The sequence below is a fragment of the Trichosurus vulpecula genome, chromosome 1, assembly GCF_011100635.1.
Source record: "Trichosurus vulpecula isolate mTriVul1 chromosome 1, mTriVul1.pri, whole genome shotgun sequence".
NCBI lineage: Eukaryota > Metazoa > Chordata > Mammalia > Diprotodontia > Phalangeridae > Trichosurus > Trichosurus vulpecula.
In genome coordinates this window covers 271,422,099-271,441,109 of record NC_050573.1, presented here as the reverse complement: position 1 = coordinate 271,441,109, position 19,011 = coordinate 271,422,099, and positions in this window count along the sequence as shown.

Here is a 19,011-nt window from a genome sequence, read left to right as displayed (position 1 = left end):
TAGAAAGGGGAGATATGTTTGCCAGGAGACCAATGAGCAGGTTAATGTGGTACTCTGGGTGAGAAGTGTTGAGGAATTGAACTAGTTTGATGGCCTTGTGAATGGAGAAAAGAAAATGGATATAACACATATTGTAGAGGAAGGAGGGAGAGGGAGAATGATTCTAAGGTGACAAATCTGTGAATGGTAATGCCCTTAACAGAATCATGGGATTTAAGAAGAGTGGATAAAATTGGGAGAAAGACATTGGTCTCTGCTTAGGACCTGTTGCGTTTGAGGTACATTGAGGCATCCAGTTCAAAATGCCCCAAAGAAAGTTTGTGATGCTCATGTCTGTTCTCAGGAGATAGATGGAGTTCAGGAGATAGATGTGGGTTATCTATATAGATCTGGGAGCTATCTTTATAAAGATATTAAAGAAACACAGAAGCTGATGAGATTATCAAGAAATAAAAGAGGACTCACAACAGACATCTGGGAGGTCCCTGCGGTTAGGGGTTGGGATGTAGATAATTATTCAAGAAAGGAAACTTAGAAGTGGCCAAGCAGGTAAGAGGAGAACCAGGAGAGAGCAATACCATGAAAACTCAGAATGATGGTGCGGTGAACAGTGTAAAATCCTACAGAGCAGGCTAAGAAAAGAGAAAAACCAATCAGCTCTTATAACTGTGGAGACAATTGTTATGGTGGCTTAATGAGGCCAGAAACCAGATTAAGAGAGGTTGAAAAGTGAATGAAAGGACTTCTGGCCAAGATGACTGCTTGAATGGAGGTCAATTCAGTTCAACAATTCAATAAATATGTATTAAGGACCTATTAAGTGCCAGGCACTGTGCTAAGCACCGGAGATACAAATAAGAAAAAGAAAGACAGCCCCACCCTCAAGGAGCTTATGATCTAATGGAGGAAGATGAAACAGAAAAGGAAGCTGGAAAGGGGGAACCCAGACCCAGCCAGCTTCTGCCATGTAGTTCAAGGATTCAGATCCATCCTTCTATAAAGGAAACCTTTGAGACAACCCTCCGCTCACAGGGGAGAGAAGCCTGAGGGAGGAGGAGAGGTATTGAATATCCAAGGCTAAGTTATATAGTGTGATGATGAGAAATGAGGGCTTGAGTTGAGTCCAGTGCCAGGGCAGACTTTCTCCCCTCTCCAACTCCTGTCCTAACACCTGGGACCTTCAACATACATTTTGGACTAACTTGAATGCCCTGACTCTGTGAAATTCCTTAATTTGATTGGAAGTGTTTATAATTCCATCTATTCCTGCATCTTACAACACTTAACCTTGTTCTTCATCCTCATTGTGACCTCAAAACCCTTTACACTCTTCATTTCTTTCTCACTTTCCTCACTTTCCCATCTTGACCCCTTGATGATGTCAAACACTGCTGACTGAAGCTGACCTTGTCCCATTCCCTGACCCGTGAATTGCCTGAGGCTGACCGGACATTATCACTCTCGACCTCTGACTATTTTGTAAAAGTCCTAAACTTTCCCCTCTGTGAATCCTAAGCTTTCTCTGGGGACTTTCAGTTGTTATGCAAAACAACTTACCTAGTGAAACCATGGAATGTCCAGACCCCTTAGCACCTGCAGCCCCTCTCCCTCTGCCCTAATACTTTATAAGAACTCCAAGTCCAGCCTGATAGGGCTCCCCAGCACTTGCTAGAATGTTGTAACATTGTCTTGTCATAGTTCTCCTACCCATATGACTACTGACTGCCCCTTCCAGGTCTCTTTTGCCAGATCTTCATCTTCTTTCTCTATACCAGTAGTACTCATGCTTTTTTCTCTCAGACCTTCTTCACATCTAAAAATTATTGAGGATCCCCTCCAAGAAGAGCTTTATTTATGTGGGTTATAGCTATTGATATTTATGATATCACGAATTAAAACATCTTGGATTAATATTAAAAACAGTTTTGACCTCACAAACATTCTGAAAGGGTCTCAGGAATGCACTCCCCCTCCCCCTGGAGTCACCAGGCTACATTTTGAGAACCATTTTTTCCATACTATTTTACTTGCTAATCTCACCAGTTTCCATGGATTCATTTATTATCTCTATGTAAATAATTCTTAGATCTATCTATCCAGCCCTAATTTCTCTCTTATATCTCCAACTCTCTAAAAGACAAATTAAACCCAACATATCTAAAACAGAACTCATTATCTTTTCCCAAATACTGTCCCCTTTTCCATTACTGTCATGAGCACCACCAGCCTCCCAGTCACGCACGCTCCCAACCTGAGTGTCGTCTTTGACTCCTTTCTCTCTCTCACCCCCCATATCCAATCTGTTTCTAGGTCTTGTCATTTCTACCTTGATAACATCTCTTGCATGTACCCCTGTTCACTCCTCCGACACTGCTACCACCCAGGTGCAAACCCTCGCCACCTCATACTAGGGCAATTCCAATAGTCTCTTATTTGGTTTTGTCTCTGGCACAAGTCTCTCTCTACTCCAGTCCATCCTCTGCTAAACTACCAAAGTGATCTGCCTAAAGCACTCCTCTGACTCCTCATTCGGCAAGACAAAATCAACTCAGAAACTCATACTTCCTCAGCACCCCTGCTCCTGAAGTCCCTCCCTCTCTCTGATTGGAGGGTATGGAGGATGGACGTTGGGCAGTGCCTCCAGATTCTCCACTAATCAAGGATTGCCCTAGGGCATTCTCATTACTTCCCACCTGGCTACTTTCCTGGACTTCATCATCTCCAGAAACTCATCATTTTGCAAGATTAAATCAGTTTTGAAACCTTGTACCAGTAAGGCAATAAACACAACATCGATGATAATCATGAATATGCCTATGTAGTTCTGACATAATTTCCTTTTCCTGTCGGGAAGCTCCTCCCACCACATGTGACTTAGTCTTCCTGTGATGTAAGCAGGTCACATAGCCTATTAATGGCTGGGAAAGATCTTCAAATCTAAATTGCTACTACAAACCTACACCTTCTCAGATCATTTCCCATCCCAGCAGTATGACTTCAACATGCTCCTCTTCTCCCCCTACTCCTCATAGCCCATAACTAAAATACTTTCTTTACCTCCACCTCCTAGCTTCAATGACTCCCCTCAAGTCGCAGCTAAAATTGTACCTCCTTCAAAAAGTCTTTACAAGTCACCCCATTTGCTAATGCCTTCCCCTTTCAGATTACAGTCATTGCTTCTGTATATATCTTGTATGTACCTAGTTATCCTGATGCTGTCTCCCCCATTAGAACATGACTTCCTTGAGGACAGGAACTGGTTTTGCCTATCCTTGTACCCCCAGTGCTTAGCATAGTACCTGGCATAATAAAGGTTATTATTTGTTGGCTGACTGACAAAACAGAACCAGAATAATTTATACAATAACGACCACATTGTAAGGAAAAGTATCTTTGCAAGACTTAAGTGCACAGATCAAAGCAACAACCCACAACATTATAGAGGTCCTAGGATGAGGATGATAGAGAGGAGATGTACATTCTATAACACAGCCATTGTGCGAACTTGTTTTCCTTGATTATGCTTATTTTTATACATTTTATTTTTTGTCTTTAATGGCTGATGGGATTCAGTGGGTAGGGGATTATTGATAGTGATATCAAAATAAAAGAAAAAGAAAAAAAAAGATGAGGGCCACTGAACTTTATAAGAGCCCAGAGAAATTCAGAAGGAAGCACGAACAAGGATATTTTTAAGTGTAACCAGTGGGATTTATTTTATGCTTTTTATTATATGAAGCAGTTGGATTTTTTTATATGCATCAGTATGGAAAAAGATTCGGTTTCACATGTAATCCTTTTTTATGTTCTGCTTTAAATATGGATATGCACATTTTTGGTGTAAAATTGAGAATATTTTTAAGTGAATGAGAAAAAAAGAGATGCAGCCAGGGTAGACAGGTTTTTCTAGAAGTTTGGCTATAAAAAGATGAGAAATATAGGATGAAACCTCGAGGGGAGGATAAGAAAAAGTAAGTTTGTTTTTAAGGAGGGAGAGCCCTAGGCATGCTTGAAGGCATTAGGGAAGGAGCCAGTACTTAGGGAGAGATTGAAAATCGGGAGAGGGAAGGATATAAACATGAGGACAAGCTGCTGGGGCTGGAGACAGAAACAGACAGAGAGAGAGATGGAGAGGAGATGGGGAGAGGAAAAAGAGACAGAGACACAGAGAGACAGACGGAGGCAGAGACAGAGAGACAGAGAGAGAGAGAGGGGAGGAGAGAGACAGAGAGGAGGGGAGGGAAAGGGATCAAGGGCACAAATAAGGATTTTGTCTTTGGTGAGGAACAGAACTACTTCTTCATCAGAGACTGGAGAGAATAGAAGAGAGATCAAAGGATTGTGAAATACACAATAGGGAACAAGGATCTAATGGCAAATGTCCTCTCTTTTTCTTAATATATTATGAAGATAAGTGGGGATGATATTGAGGCTAGAAGAGAAAAAAAAAGTTTCAAAGAACTGATGTGAGGAATGTGATAGAGGGGTAATTAGAGAAGAGTAAAAAGAACTGTCTGTAACAGTACAGGTCCAGCTGAAATGAGATAGCATAAATGTATATTGGATGAATCTAGTCCAGAGTGTTTTTTGTGCTCGTAGGAGAGAGAGAGAATTTTGGTATTGTAAGTGGGGAGAGGGGTGGAATTATTCCTTCTAATCAGTATGTGTCTGTAAGGGAAGCTGAACAGAACTGATTAGATTGTTAGGGGTGGGTGATAGCTGATCTTGGGAAATGATCCCAGGCTTGTCAAACTAGACTTTAGTCTGAATTTACTGCTCTGAATTCCTTAACCCCAGGACCCTTCGTCAGCATTACTAGAGCTGGGGAAGAGATTGTACCCTGTCACATAGCAAGTAGTAGGAGTAGGAGGAGTAGCAGCAGCAGCAGCAAGGGTAATAATTGTTGTTGTAGAAATGAAAATAACAACGGTAGCTAGCATTTGTATAACCCTTTAAGGTATACAAAGCACTTTACATATAGTATCTCATTTAATCCTCACAACAGTCCTATATTATTATTATGTCCATTTTATGGATGAGGATGCTGAGGCTGAGAAGTTAAATGGCTTGCCTGTAGTTAGAACACTAAACATCTTTGACAGGATTTGGACTTCTATCTTCCTAACTCCTTAAGTCCAGCCCATTCTCCAGTGCACCCCCTCACTGAAGACACTATATTATTCTGTGTTTTGGTAAAGGACAAGCAGAGTAGACCTAGCTGTCATCTTACTAACTGGCTCCAGTTGACATTACCTAGAATAGCTTCTCTTTCCCAGTTTCCAAAATACTAAGTTTGTGAAAGGATGTGTTTTTTAAACAAGCCAGATTTAGTCACTCTCTGGCGTTACAAGATAACTCTCCCCTTCTCAAAGTCCAACTTTTTTTTAATTTGTTCTCAGAGAAACTTTACTACCTGTCCTTGTATACAGCTAACACTGCTACAAATGCAGTCATTTTGACCATTCACAATTCTCTTCTCCAGCCTGATGTGGTGGTGGTATTATTTGTGAAATCCATCTGAGCTGCCCCTTGGGTCTGCAGTTTTAATAAAAAAAAAATCTCCATTTCCTCCAGCTGTGAACAGACTCTGGAATATTGCACAATAGTAAGGGAGAGCCATCAGAAATGACTAAAAACCTTAACAGTTGGAAAGATTTTTCCCCAGGCAGGAAAATTTATAAGAAATTTTGTAGTGTATTCAGAAATTCACTGCTTTTAAAACACACTTGATTTTCCTTTGAGAAGCAAGTTCAAAGCAGTGTCAGCAGAAGGCCAGGCTTTTCTTTTCAAATGTGCCCCCAAACTGTCTGCATTGTAAATGATTTAGCCTTTTTTAAAATAACTAGTGGAAAATCCAGATGTAACAGCCACCATCTGTAGAAATGCTGAAAGAAAACTTGGCTATTTTGATCTCCTAGGGGAGCTTTGTGAGTCTCTCCCTGACACCTTTAGAAGATGATTGCATTTGTATCTCTTTACATCACAGAGCATTCTTGGACCTTATCTATATCATCCCAGCCATCCTCTCCTCCCTTCTCCTCCCCCTACTACCCTGTATTTTTTTATGTAGAATATTGGATTGGGACTCTAAGCCTAGAAGGATGAATAGGTAAATGGGTATCATTTGGATGAGGACTGTGAGTAATATTGGGGCTCCCCAGAAAGAAGCTTTCAGAAGGGGCTTGGTCTTGAAGATGCTAATGAAATGAAAAATGAAAGCATTTTTAAGTGTTTCTCTGAACATAAAGGCATCTTGACACCGTATGAAGCAAGCTCAGCCCTCGAAAGGATGTACAAGTTAAGACAGAACAACGTTACATAAACAGAGCTTTTTCAGGGAAGGTAGTTTGTATTGGGCACGACTATTAGTGGGTATTTAATAAAAGTCACATTTTTATTGTACTTTTAAAGACTGTGCCTTTCATTTATAACTTCATTTGATCCTCATGACTAGGAGAGATGGGTTAGTTAAGGATGTGGACAAGGATTGGTCCCATAATTCCCTTAACATAGGGAGCTCCTGATAAGGTTCTCTGTCTACCAATACAGGTACAACTAAAAGTCTTAGAGAGTTGCCTAGAACACTATGAAAGGGACTTAACCCAGGTTCACACAGGCAGTATGTGTCAAGAGGCGAGACTCAAACCCAGGTCTTTCTAGCTGCTAGGCCGATTTTTGCTATTCATTTCACCATACAAAGTATTACTATTTCTTTTTTATGGAAGACAAAATGGAAGCTAAGATTCTAGAAAGTAAATGATTTGCCTCATGTCACATAGCTAGAAAGTGGCAGAGCTGGAACTCAAAACCAGGTCTTTTGAACACCAGAATCCAGGGCTTTTTCTGCTAAATCATGTAGCTTCTTAATTTATTGATGCTGTTGTTCAGTCCTTTCAGTCACGTCCAACTCTACATGACCTCATTTGGGATTTCCTTGGCAAAGACACTGGAATGGTTTGCCATTTTCTTCTCAAGCCCATTTTACAGATGAGAAAACTGAGGCAAAAAGGACTAAGTGGCTTGCCCAGGGTCACACATCTAGTAAGTGTCTGAGGCCACATTTCTTCTTGTGACTAAACATCTAAGCTGAACAATTTCAACAGAACAGAACTTGGCAGGCAAATGATATGTATTTTCTTGACTTCAAATCTTAGAACAATCCTGGAAAAGACTATTAGGCATTAGTCTTCCCTTTATATGCTGGGCTCATAAACTTAGAAACTTGGCATAGCAAGCTTCCATGAACCTGTATACCTTCCAAATAGTTCTGAATTCAGCTCTGAGCTATTATCGATTAAACAAATTGCCTGTTCCCATTTTGAGCTTCAAGATGTTGTTAGCTAGAATAATTTAATTTTCTTTTTCCTTCTATTACTTAATAAACAAGTATCTAAGCCCTCTAATGAGTTCAGTTGTAAAGATGCAAGAGTTGTAATATTTAGCTCCAAGCAAGTAACAATTTGGCTGGAGAGAAAAGACAAACATATGAACACTCTGCTCCCCCCCAAAAAGCCAGTACAAGACTAAATAATATTAGTCAGTGACTCACTATAGATGATTAGTGATGTTGGAGGGCGATTGGTGATGTCTGGAGTAGAAAAGGAAAGTTTCACAGAGGAAGTGGGATTGAAACAGGGTAGGATTTAGACAGACAAAGAGGGGAGGACATTCTTGGCAAGGGGAATAAGATGAGCAAAAATACAGAGATGGGAAAAAAGTCTTGTGAAGTTTGGAAGCTCTAAGGAGACTGGTCTGTTTAGTGCAGTACAAATGAGATGAGAAGTATTATAAAATAACTTATTAGATAGACAGTATGGGACTGAGTTATGGAAATCCTTGAATGGGACAGATATTTTATATAGTAGGAAATAGGAAATCATGGAAGGTTTCATGAAAAGTGTTATTGAGACATAGCATAGCAGTCAGTCAAACAATAAGCATTTATTAAGTTCCCACAATAAGCTAGGCACTGTGCTAAGCACTGGGGATACAAAAGGATGCAAAAGATAGTGCCTGTCTTCAACAAGCTCACAATATAACAGGGGAGACAAGTAAACAAATATGTGCAAACAAGCTACATGCAGAATAAGGAGGAAATGATTAAGAGGGAAGATATTGGAATTTAGAGGGATTGGAGAAGCCTTCTTATAGAAAATGGGATTTTAGTTGGTACTTAAATGAAACCAGGGAAACCAGGGAATAGAGATGAAAAGAAAGAGCATTCCAGGCATAAGGGACAACCAGAGTTCAGAGATGGAATATCCTGTTCATGGAAGGATTATGAGACCAGTATCACTAAATCAGTTTGTGATTGGGAATAAGGTGTAAAAAGATTGGAAAGGTGAAGGGGGTAGGTTATGAAGAGTTTTGAATCCCAAAGAATTTTGCATTTGATCTTGGAGGAAATGGGGAACCATTACAATAGTGGTGGTGGTGGTGGTAACATGACTGGACCTCCACTTTAGGAAAATCGTTTTGACAGCAAATGGAAGACGGACTGGATTAGGGAGACTTATGGCAGGCAGACCCATCAGCAGGCTATATGATAGTCCAGACATCCATATGTAGGAGCAAAGATTGTGAATGATGGAAGTAATCCAAAGTTGAGACTTGGCAGGGTGATGATAAGGGCCAATGGACCCAAGAGAAGAGCACAGCATAGAGCCAAACTGGTTCACCAAGGAATCAAGATGAAGAAAAGAGGAAAGAGTGGCTAATACAAGGATAATGGTTTGTTGGAAAAGGGAGCAGTCAAAGTGAACTATTCTTTTGGAAAGTTTGACAATGAAAGGAAAAAGAGAAAGAGGATAGATATTAAGGGATCAAGAAAATGTTTATTAAATATAATATTATAACATCACATCTAATATATGATTCTTTGATTTTCTAGTTATGAAAATGGTTTCAATGCCATTAATATGCCTGATTACAGCAGACTTTAACACTGTTTAATTTTTTTAAAAGTAAGGGCAAGTTCCATTTATCAAAAAGTGATGAAAAGCTTCACATTTAAAGGTAACCTCTGGCCACCATTTGTTCTCAAATCCCTCTCCTTTGAAGACAATCAAAGACTGAATCTCATCTGGTTGACTTTAGGTTTACGTATGTAACAAAAAGTTTCCCAATAGGCTTGAGAAATGCCATCGATAGTGTTATGAAGAAAAGCCTGAGGTCCAGTCCCTTTCTTGGTACTGGTACACAGGTTCTGAAAGAAAGGAGCCACATCCAATACATCCCTTTGCATGATTTATGAATTGTTAAGAATGAATTGTGCATATTGCAGTGCCCTTGACTCCACCACCAAAGTGAGGAACTTAAAAATAAATTGAAAAGTTCTTCATACCTCAGTGCTGGGCTCATCTGTGAAACATGGTGGTCAATGTGATCTTATTTTTTTGTAAGTAAATTTTTCTTTTCTTTTTTAAAAAGATGTTTATTTATTTTTAGTTTTCAACATCCACTTTTAAAGGATTTTGAGTTTAAACTTTTCTCCTACTCCTTGCCCTCTCCCCTACCGAAGACAGCATGCAATCTAATATAAGCCATACAATCATATTAAACATATTTACACATGAGTCATGTTGTAAAGAAGAATTAGAACCCAAAGGAAAAAACATGAGAAAGAAGAAACTAAAAAAGGAAAAAAGTATACTTCTATCTGTTTTCAGACTTTATAGCTCTTTCTCTGGATGTGAATAGCATTTTCCATCATGAGTCTTTTGGAACTGTCTTAGATCACTGCACTGCCGAAGAGAGTTAAGTCTAAAGTTGGTCATCACACAATGTTGCTGTTACTGTGTATAATGTTTTTCTGGTTCTGCTCACTTCATTCAGCATCAGTTCATGCAAGTCCTTCCAGGTTTTTCTGAAGTCCACCTGCTGATCATTTCTTATGGCACAATAGTATTCCATTACATTCATACACCACAACTTGTTCAGCCATTCCCCAATTGATGGCCATTACTTCAATTTCCAATTCTTTGCCACCACAAAAAGAGCTATTAAATATTTTTGTACATGTGGGTCTTTTCCCCATTTTTATGATCTCTTTAAGATTGTAATGGTAAAAAGGGTAGGACTTTTTTACTGTTTTCGCTTTTGGAATGCTATGGCAATCAAGTACCTTTAATGAGTCTTGCCTTTGTTTGAATCAGGCAGGTAAAGTGGGACTTTTTGTTATCTTTTGTTTTGGAGTGCTTCTCAGCACTGAGGCAATCAAGTGTCTTTGAGTCTTGCCTTTGTTTGAATCAAAAGCCATTGATTGGAAACAATGTGTATGATATGGGCTAGTGATTAAAGATCTGTCCCACATCCCTTTTGCTAAGTAGGCACTGAGCCATCAGGGCCCTGAACAGGGTATATTAGCTCTGAGGTTGGTATTTTGATTTTGGGGGCACACTCATTGGAAGAGTGTTGGTGATTTGGCCAGATGAGATTCTGGGGAGCCGTTGGAGCCCCTCTGGCTTTGAAAACCCAGATGTTGGTGCTTCTCCCTCTGGCAACTATGTATGTACTATCTATGTTCAGACAGACAGAAGCCTGTCTGTTGATTTGTGTTATGTTGCTCTGTTTATAATTTCTGCTTGTAATTTCTGTTTGCATTTGCTCTGAAGTTCAGTTTTTTCCTGAACTAAGTGAATGTTATATGTATGTTTAATTAAAGTGAGATTGTTAAGCCCTTAAAGTTGCTTTCCCTAGACAAGCAAATCAAAGTACCTATGCTAGCAGCTTTCCTGTTGTTGGTCTTATTGGTCTTTTACCTCTACAACAGCTGTTAGCTACATTGTTGTTACACTATTACAAGGATACAGACCTAGAAGTAGTATTGCTGAATCAAAGAGTATTCACAGTTTTATGGCCCTTTGGGCATAGTTCCTAATTGCTTTCCAAAATGGTTGGATCCAGTCACAACTCTACCAGCAATGTATTAGTCTTCTAATTTTCCCACATCTTCTCCAACATTTATCATTTTCCTGTTTTGTCGTCTTAGCCAATCTGATAGGTGTGATATGGTACCTCAGAGTTGTTTTAATTTCTCTATCAGTAGTGATTTAGAACATTTTTTCATATGACTAGATAACTTTGATTTCCTCACCTGAAAACTGCCTGTTCATATCCTTGGTCAATGTGATTTTAAAAGATTAGGTTGACTTCATCATGCCTACTACTGGAGTGCATCATGCTTATAGTAGTACTATTATCTAATTATTACCATCCATAATAATATATTTCATTTTTATAATAGTTTGAAATGATATGTATTACCTCATTTGATATTTTTCACCAAAGTAGTTCTTATTGGTGTAGGAATTAAGTAATTTTAGGAACCAAAAACCTTTTCAGCCCTCTCCTTAATAGCCAGGCCATTAACAACCCAGAATCTAGTTTCTTATCCTCTGAGACTCATTGTTCCTTGGCTCAGGAGTGTTCTTTCCTACACAGTCACCTTTATAGGTGTGTTCAACAAAGTCTCCATTCCAAACTGGCCGAAAAAGAATCCTCTAATTTGGCAGTAATATCTATATCCCTCTGCCTTTTTCAAATAATTTTAAATCATAAGTAAATGACCATGAAGCATCAACAACAAGCTGTGATACTGAAAATAACTGAAGATGGGTGGTTAGTGGCTTGGGAATGGTCATGAGGTCACAGATTTAGAGCTAAAAAGGACCATAGAAAATATCAAGTCTAAAGCCCCTAATTTAACAGATGGGAAACTAAGGTAAAATGAGTTGCCCAAGGTTACACAAGTAGTAATGCTCAGAAGTAGGATTTGAACTCAGGCAGAGTCAGTTCTCTTTCAATCAATCAATATGCATATATTAACTGCTTACTACATGCCAACCACTGTGCTAAGTACTGGAGTATATTAGAAATTAAGGAGGGCTTTTAGCACTTATTCAATCAAGTACCCTTGAAGAGTTTGGCCTTTGTTTCCTTGATTAAATTTGGAGTCCTTGATGACCTCCTTGAAAGCCTAGTTTACGTGGGTTTGAGTGACATGTTTGTGACATCAAAAGCTTTTAGACCACATTTTTGTGATGCTTTTAGGTCATGTGGGTGAGTCACATGTGTGACTCACCTTTGACCTCGAACAAGATATATAAACCCAGAGGTTGGCGTTCACCCCTGAGGCTCCCACTCCTGGAGGAGTGCTCGCATGGGACTCTGGGCAGCCTCCTGGCTTGTCAATCCAGATATTGATAGTTTCTTGGTAACTATGAATTGTGATCTAGTCTGTTGATATTGTGTATGTTTGTAACTTGTTTCTATTTGCTCTGAAGTTCAGGCTGCTGGCTTTCTCTCCTGAACTAAGTAAGTTTATATGCATATATTGGATTAAAGATTGTTAATCCCTTAACGTTGCTTTCCTTAATAAAGCAGATCTAAAGAACCTGTGCTGGCAGCATTCTTGTTGTTTGGCTTGTGTTGCCTTTCACCCTGCTGCTAGCCGAATTGCTGCAACATAGGGAGGAAGAAGGAAGGAAGGAAGGAAGGGAGGGAGGGAGGGAGGGAGAGTAGAGGGGGGAGAGGGAGAGAGAGAAGAGAGAGAGAGACAGAGACAGAGAGAGACAGAGAGAGAGAGAGACAGAGAGAGAAAGGAAAGGAAGGCAAGGCAATGAAGAATAGAACCTGCCCTCAAGGATCTTAACCTCCTACTATGCCCAAGTCAGAAGAGAAATCTTAGATAGGGACCGATCAGGATAGTAACTGCTGAGCCTAAAATCATAATGGAGTATTCCTGATTCACAAAACTGTACCTATACTCCAGAATGACATCTCCACTGGAACGTAAGTGCACTGTCTGAAAAGAAACAATTATGCCACCAACTCTTGCAGTACCATCTATATGGATGGTTAACACAAAAGCAAACTAATGCATACAGAGAAAGGCAGGTGCTACTTGGAACAAAGACCACTGCATTCAAGCTGCACTGATATAATTAAGCAACACCTGCCACATCTCTTGCACTTTGCACACAGTTGCTATCAGCAGGGAGAATCTTGCCTCTCCCTGCCCATACATGCTGTTTACTTTTAGTTCTACTTATAGCTTCTGCCTTCTCATCTAATTGTTTTCTGAAAGAAAAAAAAGGGAAGAAGGAAGGAAGGAAGGAAGAAGGAAGGAAGGAAGGAAGGAAGGAAGGAAGGAAGGAAGGAAGGAAGGAAGGAAGGAAGGAAGGAAGGAAGGAAGGAAGGAAGGAAGGAAAGGAAAGGAGGAGGATCTGGGTTGGCTGTTCAGATCTCATCTCTACTCCCAAGGGATAAGGTCCTTGGTTTGATGGGGGCCATGCTAAGTAATACTATTACCTAACAATGTTATAAAAGTTAGGTTCTAAGGAAAATCCCAGTTTAATACAACCTAACCCTTCAGGAAGAAAAAGGAATAGGAGGACCTAGGAAGTGAGCTAAGAAGCCCCAAGGGCTGGGATCCAGAAATCATTTCTGTAATCAGACGATAAAAAGAGAGGGCAATGATAGGGTAGGTTAGGAAAATATACTGAGCTACCTCTACAATTCTCCAGAATTATAGGTCATTTAGATACAAACTAAGCATCCCTGATTTTCAGTTGAGGGGTTCCATGACTCAGCTGTTCTCCAAGTTGGTTAACCTGATAAATTCTCCCACCCCACCTCAATCTGGGTGCTTAGAGTCAGGGTAAGACAAGACAAATGCAGACATAGTAGTGTGAATTAATCTATAATTCTTTTCTCCTGAGATCATCTCTGCCCTAGTTAACAATCCCTGAATTATACAGATATGAACAAACAAAAAACTATTCAACACTTCCACCTTTGAGTCATTGCACCTAACATACATACTTCTGAGGATGCCTTTTCCACTTTTGTCTGCCAAAGCTTTCCTTCAAAACAAGGCCCAATATACTTCCATGATGCTTTCCAAATTGGTAAGCTTAAATTTAATCTATCAATATTAAGGGTTTTTTTTTTGTTTTAACACAGCACTATTCTGAGCATGGGGGGAGGGGAAGAGAGAAAATAATATTAATATAACCCTTTCCTTTGAGAAACTTAAAGTGTAAAGAGAAACAACTAGTCCACAATTTGAAGAAAATTTATAAATACTAGAGGAATTATTTTTTAAGTTTTATTTTACTCTGAACTTAAGAAATAGAATAAGCATTTCCATAGTATAGTAGAATAAAAAAAAGATGACTGTACATGAAACTGCAAATCTATTATGTACAACTTGCTATTCTTTTTAATACATAATAAAGTTATCATGTAACTTTTTTCCCTCTTTTTCTTCCCCCTCTCCCTTGCCCTAGAGATGATTACCATTAGACACAAATATGTATGTAAAACCATCCTATACCTATTTCTATTTATCAGTTCTCTCTCAGGATGCAAATAGTGTCTTCCTTCATGTGTCTTTTGTAGTTAACGTGGGTATTTGTAATAGTCAAAATGACTTATCAAAGTTGTTCTTAAAACAATATTGTTACTGTATACAGTGTTCTCTTGGTTCTGCTCATTTCACTCTTCATTATTTTGTGTAAGTCTATGTTTTTTTCTAAGGTCATCAAGCTCATCATTTCTTACAGTACAGTAATATTCAATCACAATCATCTACCACAATCTTTTCAGCCATTCCACAATTGATGGGCATCCCAGAAAATTCCAATCTTTGCCACATAAAGAGAGCTGCTATAATAAAAGAGAATCATGACTGAGGGGTTGGTTTTTCATGTTTTGAGCATGCCATACTGCCTGAAATTCCTACCAATAGACTGGAGCCTTTGTTTCATGTACTGAGAGTAAAGGAGACCATGTGGATGGAAGGAAGGAAACAAGCATTGGTTAAGCATTTACTATGTGCTAGACTGTAACAACAATGCTACTTGCTGTTGTGGCTCTGCAAGGCCAACAACACCAGCACACAGGAGGGCTGCTAGCACAGGTTCTTTTATGTGCTTTTCTAAGGAAAGCATCTTTAAGGGGTTAACAATCTCACTTTTATTAAACATTCACTTAGTTCAGGGAAAAAAGTTCAGCACCCTGAACTTCAGAGCAAATACAAACAGAAATTATAGAGAAAATATAAACAGATCAACAATCTGTGTGACCATAGCAATACATACATAGTTACCAGAGAGAGAAGCACTAACATTTGGGTTTTCAAAGCCAGTGGGGCTCCAACTGCTACACAGTCTTGTCTGCCCATAGGAACACTCTTCCAATGAGTGTGCCCCCAAAGCAAAAACTCTCCTTCTGCAGTTCTGAGAGTTTCAGCTTAACTGCTACCCTCAGAGTATATATACCCTTTTTCAGGGCCCGAGGGCTTCACACCTCTGGAGGGCTTCACATCTCTCATGATTTAATTAGGAAAGGAGTGTGGGCCTTCCTACAGACAAAGGCAAGACTCAATCAAAGGCACTTGAATGCCTTAGTTCTGAGAAGCACTCCAAAAAAAAACAGTAAAAAGTCCCACTTTGCTTGCCCTTACACAGACACACAAACTCTGGAGATGCAAATACAAGCAAAAGGAAAAATAATCCCTGCCTTCAAAGAGCTTACCTTCTAATTGGGGAAGACAACACAAAAAAGGGAGTTGAAAAGCAAGGGGTGAGGAAGGCTGGAGGCACCCATGTAGGAGAATGGTGTTAAAATCTTAAATTCAGGAAAAGGGTGATTAAAAAAATGAAGTCCAGCCTGGACTTCTCCACAAAATAGATGCTCCAGGAAAAACTCACCAATGGGAGGAGGGGATAGGCTTTACACAGGGATATTTCAAGTTGAAAAGGCCACAAGGATGGTTGGGTATTCCAGGGAGGGAGCCCCTGACATTGAGGGAAGTTGCAGGATGAGACAGAATGATTTAAAACTCTGCAAGGAAGAGAATGAAAGTCAACCTGACTATGAGGGACAGCCTCAGCACTGCACTAGTACCCACAAAATGTTCATAGACCCAGAGGAAGCCTTCCTCTATCAAGGATTTATAGGACATAGAAAAGAAACATAGGATGAGAAGGAAAAGATAGGTTGTGTCCTGAACCAATGGAGGGAGTGTTCTAATTGACCAGAACACCTAGCTATTGAAATATAAGATTCATGTCTTTTATTTCTTTTATATATCTTTTGGAGATGTGTAGTTTTGCCGAGCTAAAGCAACCTGTGCTTAGTAGAATACCTGATGAATTATCTCCTTTACTATCTAGGGTTAGTCATTCCAGTAGTTTTCCTGCCCCCAGCAGAATTAAGCAGAACTGTAACTTTCATTCCTTTATTTATTTTCCCTCCTCCTCATTTCAAATCACTCAGATGTCTTCCTCTACTATGTTCTCTTTCATCCCTGTCTGGTGTAAAGCGCTAGCCCTTCTCAGGGTTAAGGGGAGTCTTTCTCCAAGGTCCCCTTAACTCTATTGTTTCTTTGGTATCCCCTAGTGCTTAGCATAGTGCCTGACACATAGCAAGACCTTACTAACATAGTAAATGCTTGTTGTCTTCCTTTACCAAAACAGAGACACTAGAATTTTTAAAAATAGAGTAAAAAGAAAAAGAAAGATATCACTTTTGCAGATCCTGAAAAAGATTAATGAAGAATAGATTTGAAAATCTTTTGTCCCAGGGCTTATAAAACCATGCTTCTTAACAAGTGTTGGAGAACAACTCATTGAGGAAAGGGTTAAACACAGATACTTTGTAATATGATTTACTTAATAAGGATTCAAATGTGCATGGATTGTTAGTCACTGAATACATTGATGAAGAGCTGCCCATATTTTTTACTCCCCTATCAAAGGTAAGAAAGTGAAATGGTGAGGTAGGTAAAAGTTAAGCTCAATGTAATATTGAGCAGTGACTTTAGTTTCTTGGAATACCCTCTGCATTGAACAAGCAAATAAAGACTATAAATATAAGCAGCCTCTGGGACCTCTGGAGTTTGCAGTTCTGTTTAAAGGGGGCCTCTGAGTCTTGATAGTGGATGCCTCAAGTACATCATTGCTTATTTCCAGAAACCAATGTGTTTATGTTATATAAACTCAACTGGGCCCTCATTTCAGCAACACTTCCGTAATGGGTTCACTATAGCACTCACTACAGTGGCTATTCTAAACCTTTTTATCCCTCCTCAAGCCTATCACAAATCCCCTTTCCCTCACCCTCTCAGATGAGGACCTTGCCTCATATTTCACTGGAAAAAAAATTGAGGCCATTCACTGAGAAAACTTCCTTCCTCCCTCACCTCCTCTTTATCTCACATCACTCATATATCTTCCATTGTTTCTTCCTTCACCCATCTCACAGAAGAGTTGTCCCTTTTCCATATGTGTGTGTGTGTGTGTGTGTATATATACACATATATGTGTATATATGTATATGTATGTGTATATATATATACATATATATATGGTAAGCCCTTATATATGCACCCTTGACTCCATTCTATCCCATCTTCTCTAGTATATTGTCCCCTCTATCGTTCCCCATTCCATTAACAATTTCAATATCTTCCTATCTATTGGTTGTTTCTGGGTTACCTACAAATACATCCATATTTCCCCCCATCCCTAAAAAATCAACAAAAAAAAACCCTCTTTTGATCCCACCATCCCTGCTAGCTATTTTGCTATATCTTTCCTTTGTAGCTAAATTCCTAGAGAATGTCTTCTGCATTTGGTGGCTCCACTTAATCTCCTCTTTCTTCTAAACCTTCTGCAATTTGCCTACTAACTTCATCACTCAACTGAAACTACTACCATCTATCAAACATTTAAAGAATAATTAATTCCAAAACCATATTAACTATTTGGAAAAATAGGAGAAGAAAGGGTCCTACCAAATTCCTTTCATGACATAAATATGGTCTTGATATCTAAACTAGGAAGTGCCAAAATGGAGAAAGAAAATTATAGACCAATCCCCCTAATGAATATTGATGCAAAATTTTTAAATAAAATATTAGCAAAGAGATTACAGCAACTTATCATGAGGATAATACACTACGACCAGGTGGGATTTATACTAGGAATGTAGGGCTGGTTCAATATTAGGAAAACTATTAGCATAATTGACCATATCAATAAGAAAACCAACAGAAATCATTTGATTATGTACATAGATGCAGGGGCAGGGGGGAAGATCTTTAATCACATTATCACCACAACATCCCAAGAAAGGATTATGGAATCTGAACGCATATCGAAGCATATTATTTTCACTTTTTTGTGACTTTTCCCTTTTGTTCTATTTCTTCCTTCACAACATGACTAATGTTTCTATTATTGCACATGTATAACCTATATCAGATTGCTAGGGGTGAAAGAAGGGAGGGAGGGAGAGAAAAAAATTGGAATTCAAAATCTTATAAAGATGAATGAAAAAACTATTTTTATATTTAATTGGAAAAAATAAAACACTATTTACAAAAAGAAAAAGAAACTTACCAACTATTACCAGCAGAGGCAATGGATTACAGTTATCAATTACCTCTTAATTGCCAAATTAAATTGCATGTTCTCAGTCCTCAGACTTGACCTTTCTACAGTCTTTGACATTGTTGATGACCCTCTTCTCCTGAATATTCTCTCCTTTTGAAGTTTTTTGTCATACTCTTCTACCTTTCCTGTAACCTTTTTCTTCCTGATTGTTCTTATTCTCTCCTACTGTATCTTCATCCAGGTTATGCTCACTAACCATGGGTGAACCCCAAGGCTCTGTCCTGGGCCCTCTTCTCTTCTCCCTCTCTACCATCTCACTTAGTAATCTTATCGTCTCCCACAGGTTCAATTATTATCTCTTTTCCGATGATTCCCAGATTTTTATATCCAGCCCTGATCTTTCCCCTGAGCTCATCTCATAATTACTAGCTACCTATTGCATTCTTAAACTGGATGCTCCATAGAAATCTCCAACCAGATGTGTATAAAATAGAACTCATTATATTTCTTCCCCAAACCTTCTCCCCCTTCCCAACTTTTCTATTCCTGTCAAGGGTAGCACAGTTCTCCCACTTACCCAGGCTCACACCCTCAATGTCCTTCTCTG